Source organism: Falco cherrug, chromosome 12, assembly GCF_023634085.1.
Source record: "Falco cherrug isolate bFalChe1 chromosome 12, bFalChe1.pri, whole genome shotgun sequence".
Taxonomy (NCBI): domain Eukaryota; kingdom Metazoa; phylum Chordata; class Aves; order Falconiformes; family Falconidae; genus Falco; species Falco cherrug.
In genome coordinates this window covers 18,460,521-18,476,934 of record NC_073708.1, presented here as the reverse complement: position 1 = coordinate 18,476,934, position 16,414 = coordinate 18,460,521, and the positions used below count along the sequence as shown (strand labels likewise).

Sequence of the window (16,414 nt, the reverse complement as noted above, 5' to 3'; positions counted from 1 at the left end):
GCCAAAGAGCCTGAACCCATAGTGAGGACATATGGCTGAAATGGAAAGCATTAGCAGTTTTCCTGCAGAATGTTGTTCTGTACTTCATCAATACTGTTCCTTCTTTGCACAGTTATTAAGCTAAATATCACTGAGGCATGTGCAAATTTGATGAGAGAAATATTTGTTTATGCTCTCTATATATTTCAGAAATTAAAGATTTTTCGGTAGGCACAATTGTGCCTTGTGAGCCAGAATTTTCACTCTAATTTTTTTCTGTAGTCATGGAGCATAACAAACATTTGAAATAACTTTCACCAGCTTGATCACTGTTGTCAGGCAGAGTATGTATGCAAATGAAACTAATAAATTTTGCTCAAGTTCTCTGGATTCCACCAGAATGTATGGAATTGTCTTTCATTAGTTAACAGCACTTAACACTTATGTAGCAATTTCCATCCTCTGTGACAAGCTTATTAATCAATGCAACACCTCTGAAAGGAGCATTGCTATGTATTCCTATTAGAGTATGAAACTTAAATTGTATGGATGTGCTCTGAAGTGTTGGTCAATAGCCGAAGAAACCTGGGTTTTGAGTTTGGAAGTCTGTGGTTTCTGTCCCATGATTAGGTCAGACTCCTTTGACACACAGACCCCTTTATGTGTTTAATAGATCAAGTGCTGCTAGGTTTAGAGCCACACATCAAGTGTGGCCATACTCTAACTTTGAAATGTGGCGATAACACAACCATTTTTTATAATTGCTGCCTAGAGGACCTGAGATGGGGATACAGCATGCTACTGCAGTTTGCTCTTTGCAGCTTTTTAAGACTTGCAGGAGCTAGAAGGTGTGTTCCAGTGCACAGTAAATAGGGTTGTGCTAAATGACCCCTGCCTTTTTTCATGCAAATAGGTGTGACAGCGTTGGGTTAACCAAGAAGTCAGTCCTGACTTGGTGATGATAATCTTGTCTAGAGTGAAATCCATTGAGTTCCCTCACCTCTTTTCTGTGCCTGCTATTGTAGGACACTAATGTACTGCTGATCTGCTCTCCTTGCAGTCAAGAAAGTGTCAGATGACAGTGTTTTCTGCCTGCTACATCCCAGGAAAAAAATGTATATTCTGTCCAATAAGCTTGGTTTGGGAAATGAGTTTTGTACACTGTTACCAGGTCTGCAGAAGCCACCAGGCAAGTGCAGTGAAAAAGGCTTCTATAAAGGGTATAATGAAAGACAAACCATTTCAGCTGGTGACTAGAGGCATATCAATAAAGATCACCTCCTGCATATATCAAGTGATTGATAGCAAGTTTGAAAGCTTTTTCAGTTCCCTGGTAGTGCCACCCAACTACAATAAAACACATGGATTTCTCTGCTACCCTTGCAGATAAACCTCCCTCATGCTGCATGTAAGAGCTTGAAGAATAAAAAAAAGGTACAGGGAGTTATTACTTTTAAGTAGCTCAGTCCATTGCTTTTAAGGGTGACAATATCTAAACTATAGCAGGAGGGGAACTGTTAAACATCTTGTTTGCTCTGTTGGTAGGCAGGCTCAGACTTTGTCAGCAGTCTGATGTAAATCAGCCTACTTGAAGGTAACAGCCCAAGATGTGCCCTGTGAGCCACGAGAGGAGCTTTTGGGATGCCAAGAGGGGAGATTTCAGACTAGAACAGCCACCTGAAAATTCACACCTCTCTGGCAAGCTCAGGAAGTGTAGTCCCTGTGCTTGGTAGCTCAACGGGGCAGACCAGGGCCATGGGCCAAACAGCAACGGCTCCCCCATACCTGCCTGCAAGGCGTAGGCTGCCATCCCATTCTCACTGCCTGTCTCCTTGATAGCTACGTTGGTGGTATTGCTGGTACATGGTTTGGCGTGGAGGCTTGTAGCTGCTTCTCTCCCTTGTGGATGCTGACTCTGACCCCTCAGCGCAACTGGTGCTTGGTCTTGTGCAGTTAATAGGAATCAATCGTTCCTGTTGAAAAGGACTCTGTGTTTTGAGGATTTGTGCATCCAGACGTGAAATATTCATAGCTAAAAGCTATGGAAGCATTATATGAGTTTTTATGGCTAAATCTGTATCTGTTTCAGTGCCTTATGCTCATGGAAGTCTTGTGTCAGCTGTCAGGAGCCCACAAACCTTGGGAGAAGTCAAGGGGCTTCTGGGAAACTCTTACTGAGAGAAATTTTATACTTAGATGCTGTTCCTTCTCACCAGAGAAGGAAATCCAGGTTTATGAGACTCCAGGATCTAGGAAATCACCTTGAAAATACCAAGGTTGGTTGATCTGCTTCATCCACACACAGCCTGTTTAGCAATTGGTTCCACCTACAAGGCTTGGGTTTGGATGTGGGTCCAAATATCCCGTAATTTAAAGGCAAGATCTTTATCCTGCTGATGTCAATGTGGTTTCTGTCACTGGCTTAACTGGGTAAGGGTCTACACTGTGTTCTAAACCAGAGTTTTAGTTTGACCTATATGTAAAGATGGGTATTAACTTGGAAGTCTGAATTTCTAGAAGTCTCTCTCTCTCAGTAATTCTTATTAAATTCACTACTCCAGCATAATGTAGCTTTCTGTTCTAATCATAGCACTGCTGTACTTGGGCATGGCACATCAAAGGTGTTACCTTGCTCTCGTAGCAGAATCTTCCTTAGGTTTGCTCACTCAAGGGACCCACGCCAGACTTCCCCAGTTCTATGCACAGGCCAGATTTTCAGCTCCCTTTTAATCTTTGGCAATTTGAATTTATATGGAAAACTTACAGGTGACAGTCTGGCTATGTTGAGACAAGAAGGATAGAAACCATGTCAGAATAGTCCCTGAAAGTCCTACGATGTGCTTAAAGCATTTCAAGAGAACCCTTGATCCAAAGTATCAAAGGGTTACAGTAAGATGAAGAAGAATTAAAACTGATGGTGTGCCAGAAAGCACGTGCAGCACAAGGTCATTACTCACCCTCGTTAAAGCAGTCTCAGTACTGTGGCCTGATCTGAAGCTTAATTGAAAAGTTTCAAATGATGCATTATAACGAAGACAAGACAGCCACTGCCCATTCCACGACCTCTGCTAAAAAAGGCAGATCAGTAATAGGGCAGAAATCTAAGCAATTGCTTGAGGATAATCAAGGCCTAATGAGGTATCCACTTCAGTCCTTCAAAGGTGGAGGAACCTCACCCTGACGCTGGAGAGAAAGCAAAGACTGATATGAGCAGGTTCCTGCATCCAGGGAACGGGCCACCTGACCAGGGTAGTCAAGGGCCTTGGCAGTGGAGGGAATACAAAAGCCAACACATATCTGTAACATGGGTTTTGAGTTGTACAAAATGTTAGTGCTGTGGCCTAGGACAGCCTCCACTCAGTTGCTGCCTTTTGCAATCATTTTCCGTTACCCCAGACCTTGACTCTTAGTGTTCGTAAGGAGCCTATCAGGTCTGAATCGTTAGTTGTGTTAGGAACCAAGACAGTGGCAATAGGAGATAGTTGACTGTCGATGTTATCAATTTTCCCTAAAAATCCACAAAAAAACCAAAACCCGTTGATGTTCCACTTGAATGTGATAATAAATTGCAAGTCACAATTACCCAAAGAAATCAGGTATCTCCTTGGCATCTTCCTCTTTTTTTTTTTTTTTTTTTTTTTTTTTTGTTCTATTATCTGTTCTAGCAGAGAGGTCAGTGCCTGTATCCACACAATTATCTCCACATCCACCTGCCAAACTGTGGAAGCTGCTCTTCCTGGGCTACTGCTTGGGCAGCTGTATTGAAGGGTTTGCATGTGCCCCTGCTTGATGAGCAGTTACAGTGTGGAATCACCTTTCAGTCTGTGGAAGCCAAATGGTTTTTCATCTTTTTGAAATAGTCAGCTCACCCATTTTAACCGGTATCTGCAGGCTGTGCTTTTGTCAGGAGAGGGTGTCCCTACAGATTTGTATCTGCTTGCTGACCAGGTTTGCTTGCTGTTCCTAATCTCTCCTGTTCTGATAAGATCTCCCTTCTGTCTTGAGATACACTAGCCATGGGAAGCTAGACCAGACAAAAACATTTTATAGGGTTTCGAGTTCAGTGACAGAGTACAGCCTTCAGATGGACTTGCTTAAAGGCATCGTGAGCAATGACAAGTTACAAAAATTGTTGAGCACTGTGGGACGTTTTCTTTGGCCTTCAAGTTCCTCCCTGATTTTAAGTACAGTTAAAAATCAAAGTACCTGCTTTCTTTGCTATGATTCCTACTTCAATTATCTTCTGCTTTTTCATGTAATTTCCTTCAACTTGAAACACAGAGACTCAAAAAGGATGCAAATATAAAGGAAAAGTTATAGTGAAATAACTAAAACCCCATTTATGCATCTCTTTGGGTAGCTGTCTTGAAGACCATGAGAGGTGCAACTGGCTTCACTGGGACACCCTTGGGTTTAGTATTAAACCATGTGTTTTGCTGAAGTAAGACCTTTAATATATGACATATGGCATCAGCTCTACAAAATATTACTGGTTGGCAGACAGCCCTGCTTCTGTCTGTTGCTTGCAAATTAATACTGTACGTCTGTGTGGGTAAATAGGTTGTCATCACCAGTGCCTGTGGTCACTGCAGGCTGCACCCACAAGCCTAAGGATTTTGCGTCTGTACTTTCCTCAAGAGGGATTTGTGTATTAAACTGCTGGTGCTGTACCTATGAAAGCAGTGACTGAGCAGTCCTGCCCAGGGAGGAACCAGTGCCACTGTGTTTTCAGGTCTCTGAGGAGCTCTGGGACATCACAGGAGGACGGGGCACTGCCAGCTGCTGCATGAGAGCTGCCATGGTGGCTGGCTGGGCTCTGCATGAGCTGGAGCCTGCCACAGCGTCAGCAGGGCATGCAGTGAAAAATAGGCTGCCTGCACCAGCCCGAAGGTACAGTGTCTAGAGGCATTTCTTGATATATTGTTTCTTGTTAAGAATCATTGATTGATTTAGCTAGTTACAGGGCTTTTTTACTTATCTTCCATGTTAATATGGACAAAATGCAGATGGAGGGATGTCTAGCATGTCTCAGGAACAGGTACCAATCTGCTCTTCTCAGGTGTCTACAAACCTCAGCTAGAGCTGATCTTTTTGATTCAAGGTTGTATTTTTTGCATCTGTTGTGGGCAGTACAATTGCCCACACTTTTCCTGGATTGTTGCAGCATTCAGACAGCTCACTGGGTCTGCTTGCTCACCTTACAGTATCTTGAGCTAGGGAAAGTTAAGGCCAGCCTTAATTTGTCTGTTCTACAGGTGGTGTGTGCATGTGGTGTGGGTGTGATGGACCATGAGCCATGGATTGGCCACTACTGGCTATGAAGGATAAGAAAAACTTCCAAAGAACTTAAGTCTGCTGTGGGGTGGGCTGGGGGAAGGAGAAAGAGCGGCCAGTGAGGAGATGTTCTACCTATATGCAATCCACTAGCTTTGCTGAGTTTTAAGTAATGAAAAGGGAAAAAAAACCTCTGACATTTTTTACAAAAATGTACATCCTAGAATCCATGTGGCAAAAAATAGGGCAGTTGAGTTATCAGTAGCTGATGAGAATATGAGAAAAGTAATTATTGTGTAGTCCTATTAATGAAATTGTACTGCAGCTCAAAAGAAAAAAAAGGAAAAGTCACCAAAGAGAGCCTGGTGAGTTACTTTCAGGGAAAAAATAGCTTCCATTATATGAATAGAAATACCAGCTTGTTAGCTTAGCAGAGAGCTCTGGACACTTACAGAAATTCAAAACATTTCCATATATCCCAGTCCAGGATGGAATTAAAGTGTTGTAAAGCTTCCCTGGAAGCCAACATTTATCTAATATGTAAGCATATTTAGATTTCATTTTGAAATGGTTGTTAAAGGCTATCCTTTGGCTGCACTCTATCCTTCCTTCTAACTATTTTTTTGAATTGTTGAACTCTGAGATTTTTATGCTAAGAAAAATGTACTTTCAGAACCAGAAATGCCTGAATGACCAGTTACAGCATGTACTAACCCTGAGAGATATCCATTGAATCTGCTCTCCTCCTCCAATTTACTTGCTGTTTTTCCAATCATGCCTTGCATTAATGTTCTACACTTAGCTAAACTGTGTGTTGTATTTTAGATCTGTTTTTGTTTTGTCTAAAATATTTCCAAATTGGCATTAAGTATTCAAGATGTAATCTCTGTAGCAGGAAACTAGTTATCAGATTCATATAAAATAACTGGGCAATAGAAATAACTCTGAGCAGAATGCATTTTTTTTCTTAGAATTAATTTAGAGGGAATTTAATGCCTGTGAAAGGTGCTGGATTGCAACATCAGAGAACTGAAGCTATTATTTAACCACAGAGCGGTTACAGGATGGGAGATGGCTTTACAAGATTCCCCATGAGGGCTGACAAAATATTTGTCTCAGGTTTGGTGCCTTTCATCTAGCTGGAACAACCAAGCTTTCATTTCTCAGTAACAGTCAGTCTCAGGTTGTTAGCTTTCACCTGGGTGACAGAGAGAGCCCTTCCGTAAAAAAGAGGGTGTGGGGAGTGTTTGCTTTTGTGATTACTGGCTAACGTTTATAATGTGGTTAAACCTAAAACCATAGATTTACTACAGCTGAGTTGGCACATCGCTGTAAGGCACAGTCCTGGGTCAGAAATTCAAAGCACACAGCATGTCCATGCTGTCCACACCACAGAGAGAGGTAGAGCTGGAACAGAAGGAAGGGGCAGATGCTGTGACCTGCACCCCACCACACGCTCTGCCACCACCCTTGCGATGCCCCTGGGCATGGCACTGCTGTGCTCGGATCCCTTCAGAGGCCCATCTTTTGCTTTCTGTTGCCACCTGTTTCTCAGAGGAAGGATGAGAGTGGTAGGCTGTAAGATGCCGTTATTGGACCTTTACCAGGTCCAGGATCTGGTTCTCATCTTTTCCTTTTTTCTTCTCTGATGTTTCCAGAATACTTATCTCTGAAGGCCACGTATGGTCTGCATGCTTTCAGTCTCAGGTCTCAGTAGTAAGGTTCCTATTAGACAGGTACAGACAGTGTGCCAACTGGTAGTCTTGCTAGCTGCAGAAGACACTGAAAAGCATTTTTCATGATACATGTTAAACTTCAATTTATATTTGCTGCTTAGTTAAATTAATATGTTTGGTGGTGATGTTTTTTACTGACTTCATGAGGAGGAGGAGAAGCGAGTAGCCTCAGGGTAGTTTTTACTAATTTCTTTCAAAGGGAGAGACTTTCACAGTACTGCCTGTGTCCCTGAGACCTCATCAGGAAATAAAATCAACCTCTGTTTTGCGTGTGCCTGGTCTCACAGGAGCAGGGTGGCGTGCCCACGTGGGATGCCCAGCAGGCTGTCCACGGCAGCTCTGCTGCTCTCGTGGCAAGGCCAGCAGAAATACAACTGTAACTGAATAGATCAATAGGCTTGTTACTGTAATGCAAAGTTGACTTATGGACAAGCCCACTAGGAACCAGTTAAAAGTTTTTTCCTCTGAAGCCACATTCTTCTACTGGTTGTGGTATGTTGGAAAAAGGCTGCATTCCCTCACACTGGAATTTCCTGTATTAGCACTACACAGGAGTGGATTTATTTTGTAGTCCTTGAGATTTCTGAGCTTCATGGATTTCACAGCTTTTACGCACCATGAAACAAAGATCTGGTTTCTACTGAGGCATTGTAGAAAGGATGAGCATCTGCTGACTCTTTGGTCTTCCAAAGATTGATGCCCTCCAAAACCAGAGGTGAACCAGTCTGGGATTATCTCACTGAAGACTGAGGTATTAGTGACACAGCTCTCATATAGTTTATGTATGCTTTTTGCACTGATTTTTGAAGCTAAATTAAATGTTTCCTTGTTTTATGTCAATTTGCACCCTAATGTACTGCTGAGGGAGCTCATGTTGCTTCTGTTGTATCGGGAATATGGTGGTTACAGTCTGTAAAATGCTAAACTAGGCCAGGGCACGAGCATCCTGCTCCAATATCTCCCGCCCTAAGCAAGTTTGTCATCCTCTGGGCTGTTGGTCTCAGTACCACAAAGGCACTGTTACAGGTTCGTTTTGTGTTGCGGGCTATCTAGAGAGGCCTGCGGACTCCTCCTCTTTTCTCAGACTCATCTGACTCCAGCCCAGCTGTGGTATTCCCACTTCTTAACTTAATCAAAATTGCTTTTCAGATATCCAACCCCAAAATTTACAGCTTCATTGAAATGGAGACAGGTTATGTAAGACTTTCTGCATAGAAATGTGTAATATATTATACTATATAGAGTTTTGCAGAAAAGTGGAAAATATCTGTTTGGTTTTGGAAATACATTATAGAGTTATTCAGATCCAACTTTTTCATTATTCTACTAATGTCTTCCTGATCTGCAAGTTTTTAAAAGCCACATTATTGGTTTAGGATTTTTTTTAATCTGAAGTAAGGATACTTTCCACCTTAATTGCATGCTAATTAACATTTTGCTTTATGGAGGATTGATATTATACAAACTGTATAATAGTCCTATCCCAGCCACCTCTCTCCCATACCTGAAGCCCAAAATACCTGTTTTCTTTATTCCCAAGGTGACTGCTGTGCTTCCCAGCAGGCCAACACAAATTTTCAGACATGTCATAGAGCTCCACAAATAGCCAGTCAAACCTCCCCCACCCAAACTTTCCTGACGGGGTCTTTCTTTTCTATCCTTACATTCTTTTTTATTAAATTTGCCTCAGTAATCAACATGTCCCAAACCTGTGGAGTGTCTTAGGTGGGAAATTTCATCGGCTGCACCTTAGAGGAGCACTGCTGTCATGTCCCTGCTGCAGCTCTCGCTTGCCTGTGCAAGGGGATGTCAGAGCACTGGCTGATTTCTTCTTTCCCAAGCAATAATTTAATTTGCAAAATGTTGTGGGTTTTTTTCTAAAATGTGTGAACTTTCCTTATTCCGTGTTCTTGAAACATGAATTAATGCTCTGTTTTCATCTGAATAGCCGCGGTATGTATTCTGCCTTTGCACACAAGCCTTCAAAGCTGTGTGGCAGGGATGGTATGAGAACACATCACTGCTAAGGCAATGAACTTAAATTTTCTGTGAGTCCCATTGATAAGAAGTTAGCAGTGGTCCTTGCCAGTCACACCCTTATTGGTGCTCAGCTAATGGCCAAGCCACCACACTTAGGTGGACGTGTCTTGAAGCACTACTTTGATTACTGAAAACTCACTGATAGAAGGAGAACACTAGAAATCAGCTGAACCATGGTGCACCCTTCCCTACAGATACAGAGTCAGGCCACATACTGTGCGCTTGGGCAGTGTGCTGGTGAGGTCCCACTACATAAATACAAACAGAACCACAGTAAAGTTTGTAATTTTCATTTAATTCTTAGTTCTTCCTCTCCAAACTTAATTCTTATCATTCGTATTTGAAACCATCTGGCCTTTAAGTCAAGAGTTAGTATTGCTCTGTGCAGTATCAAGGCCAAGCTCTGGTTTGAGCTACCTGTTTAAAATTCCCCTTGTTTTAAAATCTTGGCTGAATAGTTTTAATCACTTCTTGTTGTGAGCTGTGGTGCTGTACAGTGGGCTGCACATCACTGAGAAGCTTCAGTCTAGAGGTAGTTGCACTTCAGTGCCAAGGGAAATAATAACTGGATGGATGGAAAGCGTCTGGGATTGATGTGGTTTAAAGGTGCTGTTCGTGCAAGCTATTATCAAGGAAGGAGTTAGGGAAGAGATCCACTCTTAAAATGCAGGTGCTCTCATGCTTTCTCTGACAGATGTGTTCCAACAGTGTTTTGAATTCTGTTTAAAATTTGAAAGAGCTAAACCTTCAGGCTCTTCTCTTCCTTTCTTAAATTCATTTCCCTGTTTAGATGAAAAAGAAACATTTTGCAACTTACTTTAAACTTCCTTCAAAAGAACTTCTGGAAAAGGAACGTTCATGTGAAGCACGTAAGCTGTAAACGAATGTTAAGCGTAGCAGACAGTGATTTTAAATGTGCTAATGGACAGACATTAGACTGTAGAAATTTACCTAAGAGAAAACCTTGGATGTGGAGGGACTGAGAGGAAGGGATAAAACCCCAGCGAATGAACCAAATGATAGAAAAGTGTTACCAGAGTAAAGAGCTGTACATGCGAAACAAATACTGAAATGGGGAAATAGCATCAGCCAAAGATAATGAAAGATAGAGAACATTTCGGTTAAATAACTGATGCAGGAGTATGTACAAACACCCTGTACCAATCTCCATCTCTTTTTCTCTCTCCCCCCTTACTTTGGCATTTTTTTCCCCTGCTGCTGATGGTAGCTTAACAGAGTTAACAGCATTAATGGGCAAAGCTCCTTCCATCTAAATGTGCAACAGACTTTTTTACAGTGCTCTGTCAGATGTTTTCAGGTATGTATTTGGCTCAAGATTTCCAACAAACTGTTTTCCTCAGATAATTTTTGATTAATTTTCTTAGGCCTCCTGGCTGGTAGTTACTTTCTCTGGCTGTGTGGAAGCAGCAAAGCAATTGGGTTGAGGTTTGCATGATTTGTGAATAGGAAGGGGGGAGGAAAAAAAAAAAAAGTAGTCAAAAAAAATACCCCCACAGGAAATAAATAATGGGCAATATGTTTCCTTTTGAACTTTTTCAAATCAACCTCTGGAAAAGGTGTCATAAAGCCCCCAGAAATGAGTAACAGCACAGGGACAAAGAAAACTCTGTTACAGATGTCCCTGCAAGTCTATGAGCAAATTGTTTTTTTCTAAATAACTCCAGAACATTACATGGCCTTAACAAGTTTCCCAGGACAGGAACTCCTAGTTTATTACTTGCTCACATTGTCATCAGAAATTAATTTTGTCCCTGAAAGACAAATTGGCTGGTAGCTTATGAAGTTAAATGGAAAGAACAAGTGAGCATCTGTTTCTTCTGCATTTTGTCTCCTTGGTGTCTTACATATAAATGAATCAGAGTGTTCAAACTTAAATTAAGATCTTTGGCTAGATAAACAGTTAAAACTGGTTCCCATAGCTACCTCTCACACATAGCTGTGATTGCATTATAATCCCCTAGTAATCAGGTCTAAATGAAAGAAAGATGATAAGGGTGCTATTTTCAGTTTTCAGTACTGATTTTTATTAGCTCTCAATCAGATCAGGACTGCTTTGCCTTTCATCACATTGTGGCAGTGTTTGTAGAATCATTAGAGTAATAAAGTGTAAATCTTACCGAGGTGCATTTTTCTTGAGGTGTTTTATATAACGAAAAGTCTGAAGATTACATTGGCGGGTACAGGAAAGATTTGTTTCTGCAACTAAAGTGAGGATGTAATGTATGCTATATTCATTTATTCTTTACCCAAGCGAATACCTAATGAATTACCTTGCCGAGGTAAAACAAAAAATAAAAATATCCAAAGAATCAGCCTGTCTGAACATGGTCCTAATATACTGTATATTACAAGTACTGAGTTTAGTCGTTTTTTTAATTTGCCTTATTATCTGGTATCATATCTCTCCCTGTGCATTACCATGCACAAATGAATTACAGGCAAAACCACAAGCACTGCTATTACCAGCCTGCTGTTTTTAGTAAACTAGTGCAGCCCAATAAAACATCATGTTGCAGCAATACATAAGTATTTATTGTAGAGTAAATTTCAGCTAAACAAAAGCACACAGGGAGGCCTGATCCTGCTCTTAGGTGAGGCAGTGGCGAACCTCGACTTTGGCTCATACACCATTTGCATCTCACCTGCACCCTTGATTTGCAGTATGCTTTGAGGTAAATTTTACTTAATAGCTTTACTTCTGAAAAGTTCCCAACTGCCAAATTTAGAGGCTTCACCCAATCTTCAGAGGTGTTCCTGGGTGTTTCTGCAGGCAGAACTATCCTTTAGCACAGAAATTGCCTTGTGTAGTGTAGCAGGATTGTTTGCAGAGTTTGCAGGTGTGCCCCATATTTGCAATTAACTCCCAGTTTAATACTGGAGTGATTTTACTTTCCCATGGACTTTTTTTGGTTTTTTTTATCTGGTGAATGTTACAATGTATCATACTATAGCATAGCCATGAAAATGCCTCCCCATTTTAAATATTTGAATTTTATGTATTCTATATTTAAATGAGCAGTAAACTGTCCCAGTAATTCAGTGTTAGATATTTACAGTCATCCATACAACTGCAGGCATATTAGGTAGCAATAGAAATTAGTAAAAAGTTGAAAAAGTAAAAGCAAACAACTTTCTTGTTTTCTGTTTGATTTTAATGTACTTGAGGTAAGAACCACACCTGATTTTAGCATTAACAAGTTATACTCACTTTCTGTTCTATAAAAGGTGAATCTGTGCAGTCATCAAATAGTGGTGTTTGCATAGTTAACAAAGTCTAAGATACTGTCTGATGTTAGGACATGGAATATTTTAGGACAGGGACCATTTAATGTATACAAATTTATACCTGGGATAATTAGATATTGGTATGCACATCAGGCAAAAAAAGAATAAATCAGTTCATATGATGTTATAGATAAGGAAACAAAATTTATGTTTCAAATTCTAATCTGTTAAGGTTTTAAGATGCAGAGAGGTTCTCAGTCTAAAATGATTAATTTCCTACTAATATTTTAAACTGCAAAAAGCTCAAATTCAAACATTGTTTCAAGGCAAATAGGCAAAGAGAGTATTTTGGTCAGAAAGGTTTTGTGTGTTTGTATGTTGACACGCAAATGTAATATGTCTGGAAGATGTTGCTAAGTCTAATGACACAAAAGGGAGTAAATTGTAGAGCCTGATTATCAACAGATAACAGACATACTGTATATAAATAAATGCTCAGCATCAAAACCCATTATTGGATTAGCTATATAATCATGTTTCAGGCTGTAAGTCTGTGCTGACAAATGAACACTTTTCATTTGGCTCAAGGTCCTCATCAGCAACGGAACTAATTTTACATTCTCACCCATTAAGTGAATAAGATGTGGAAAAAGCTGTCTGCTTTTTGAAGTGTAAATTTGCTGCTACAGGCTGTGCAGACCAAAGCTCTTTTGAAGCAGTGAAATGAGATCATCTCTAGGGACGTGTGAACCTGACAAAGTTTAGGTCATTTCTGTGGAAGGTATGGCAGGGGGGGAGCCATTTGGATATGGTTTCAGTAGCGACTTATATGGGGCAATTTGGAGGATGCTGAACTTTACAAGCTTTTTGTTCAAATTTGTGAGAGAACTTGAACTGGAAGCACAGATGCAAGCTTTCAGCCCTCAGAAAGAAACCTCCATAAACATCTGAACTGGGTACTTGGCCGGCACAGTTTGGGAGTGCTAAGCAGTTTGGGAGTGCTAAGCAGGCTAGGTGCTGAGCCTCTCCTGCTCAGCAGAACTTAACCAAGTGGTTTTTAGGGGCTGGATACTTCCCCTGCTTTCCCCTCTGTACACACGCATGCACAAATGAAGATCAAGAAACTAACCTGGACTTCTTGCTGGAAAAGGTGCTGGAGGTGGAGGAACCAGACCATCACATCTCACTTTCCACCCCTGGGAAGTCCCCTAGGAGAAAGGAAAATTGCAGCTTTAGATCTCATCTGGCTGCCAGCCTCATAAATTGCAGCATGGCACCAGATTTCGTTCACCCTCTGGAAGCCCCTGGCTGCAGGGGAGCACATCCTGTCTGTGCCTGTGGGAGAGGCGTGGGGGGCATGGAGGGCAGCATGGACAGAAGGGGAAGGGGAGAGGACTCCTCAGAGGGGTCAGTAAGGATCCTCTTGGTCAGCTAGCATAAGGGGCAGGATACAACAAGCTCTAGGCCTTCCATGCTAGAGAGCAGTGTTGTGATGCACCATAGTTCAAGCGAGGGTGATGAAGATGTTGCTGACACCAGCTTAGAAGAAAAGAGTCTCATGAATATCATTTAACCTTTTAGACTTCCAGACAAGCAAAGTAGTGTTTAACCACTGTTTAGCATCATGAAAAAAATATCCCCAGGCTGTGTTGCACATCTAACCACAAAGCTTTTCATTTGCAAACCAACCAAAACTTAAGATAAGCTTTGATTGTTCATTTGGTAATTTGATTCCACTCCCTTCTCTTTGTTTGCTCGCTGGAACATGCTTGTATGGCTTAGACTTTCCGTCTTCCTTGGAAAATGTGCAGTTGTTTCATCCTCCACTTCCTGATGTCTTGTGGCCCACTAGTGGTCCACGGACCGCAAACTAAGAATGCTGTGATAATTCTGTATAGTGATGTCTGGGTACAACAAAACTGAAGAAAATTGCAGGAAGCCCAGGCTGGCATATTTGCATGAGCATATACATCCTTGCTATGCCCCTGTGTAAATGGGGGTAGTTAAATCTTAGTTCAAGCACCTTGAGCATATGGTTTTGAAATTGTTTTCCTAAGACTGATGGCTATTGAAGAGTAAAGGTGTTTGTCAGGCACTTGGATAAAGTAATGACAGGGGTTTTTTTAAATATCCTCTAGACAAACAATTGCACTGCTTTGTCCCATAGCATTTTTAACCAGGTGTACCAATATTATGAAGGAACATCTGACTGGCAGAGCTGAACAGAGCTGGGTGGGTAACCTCTGTAGAGTCTTCACCTGAAAAATAAACTGAAAAAAAGGCAGCTGAAAGAGAGATTTTGCACTCACTTCCCTGAGCTCAGCTTTCCAACTTCACTGCTGCTGCTTTGTGCCCACTAGCAAGCTCAGCTGTCTACCTGCCTGAGCACATGGACAGGAGTTTTGGCCCTTGGAGCATTCCCTCTGCAGTCAGCATCAATTATTAAGGACCACCCCTTCACTTTCCTCATCAAAATAAAGCTGTTGATAATACTTCTCTGCCTCACTGGCCTGTTATGAAAGTTAATGAGTCTGCAAAAGACTTTAAAAATATAAAACATCATGGAAGTTCTAGGCACTGTGTTTTGAAGGTCTCCTTTTCCCCAGCTTAAGGCAGAACGAGTTAAAGCTAGCCAAAGGGGATAAAAGAAACAAGAGAGACTTCATGAGTGCATCAGGGGAAAAGGAAATACTGGAGAGAAAATAGACACATTAGCAAATGAGGAAGGAGATGAAGTTAATTATGATTTTTAAATGGGTGAGCAATAGAACTACTTTTTTAAAAAGAAAAAAGTTTTTTAACAAAAATAAGGACTGACAATTAGAAAGAAGTGAAGGCCTTGTGAAAACAGGTGTTTGATTAAAAAGCAAGGGGGAGAAAACTTGTAAAACATTAATGTATGTAAGTGAGGAAATCTAGATGAAGCTTGCCTTAAGACCAATGCAAAACTAATGCTTTTTTCCAAATATTTACAAGCAGTTTGGAAAAAACATGGCAGATGGGGAAAAGTCATATCAGAAAAGAAAAAGCAACAACAGCCACAAAAAAATGCTAATGATGTTGGAAAAATGATGCTAGTGGTTACTGGCCAGTAATATTCATCTGTACTAAAAGTAAGAAGCACAACTAGAGTGAGCAGGCAAGCATCATGTCTGTTGGGTTATGAAGCCGTGCAACACAAATAAGGTTTTGTTACAGAGTTAGAAAATACAGCAGGGAGACACCAAATACATGTTGGGTCAGATCCAGAGTTGCTGCTGTGCCTCATTACACCATCAGGTCTATTTGTAACATCTGAACTTGAGTAAATCATTTGACAAAAATACCTTGCAAACTTGTGTCTGAAAAAAGAAATCCAAATCGGCTTTGATAGGAAGGGTGTCATTTGGGCTGGAAATGGCAGTATGAGGCCACACAGAAAGTGATCTGAAGACAAAAATTAAAATAGAGTCTGGTTGTAAATATGTTATGATTATTTCAGTATAAAGAATGATTAAGACATAATTATAAAAAGAAAAACAAGTTACTGTGTGAGCAGCAGAACTAGGGCACCCTGGTTCCTAGTGTGTTGAGATGCTGTAGTTGGATTCTCTGGTGTCTAGTAGGATTTTCCTGTGACAGCCCCTCTGAGGTGGGGGTGGGTCTGGCATCTCTGCAGGGACATTGGTAGGGGTGCGCTTTGTGATATCTGTGATAGCCCTGTGTGTTTGAGACCTACACAACCTCCAAATGCAACTGGGGTCAAAATGGCCAACCCTTCCAAAAGTTACAAGGAGAGGACTCAAAGAGGGTGATCACAATTTCCACATCCATTTATTGAGAACACAGATTTTAAAATCTCGCAAAAGGGTAAATTCAGAGTGAAAATTGGAATGTCAAAAATGAACAAAATGCTCTGAACTTTGAAGCTGTCCCTCTCCTGTCTCTTGTTTCCAAAACACTGCCTACGTGGAGGGACTGCATACAGATAATAGCCATACTGATCTTATTTTCATACTTTTTTCTTAGCTACTGTTTTAGAAGCTTCCCCTCCCCCACCCCTACCCCCTGCCAAAAAGAGCTATTTGTTCCCTTTTAGTGTAAAGGATTAAGGAAATGGGGAGTTTCTATACTGATCATTTTGAGACATATTATTTTTT

At 41.1% G+C, this 16,414-nt stretch overlaps 1 long non-coding RNA gene across 1 annotated transcript in view; it reads left to right on the top strand.

Annotated features, from left to right (window-relative positions):
* LOC114017631 (uncharacterized) overlaps window positions 1-16,414 on the top strand; it is a 73,124-nt gene that overhangs the window by 28,632 nt on the left and 28,078 nt on the right. Inside the window, exon 13 of the long non-coding RNA XR_008734651.1 lies at window positions 4,712-4,869. This is a non-coding gene — a long non-coding RNA (uncharacterized LOC114017631). The remainder of the gene's footprint in view (window positions 1-4,711; window positions 4,870-16,414) is intronic.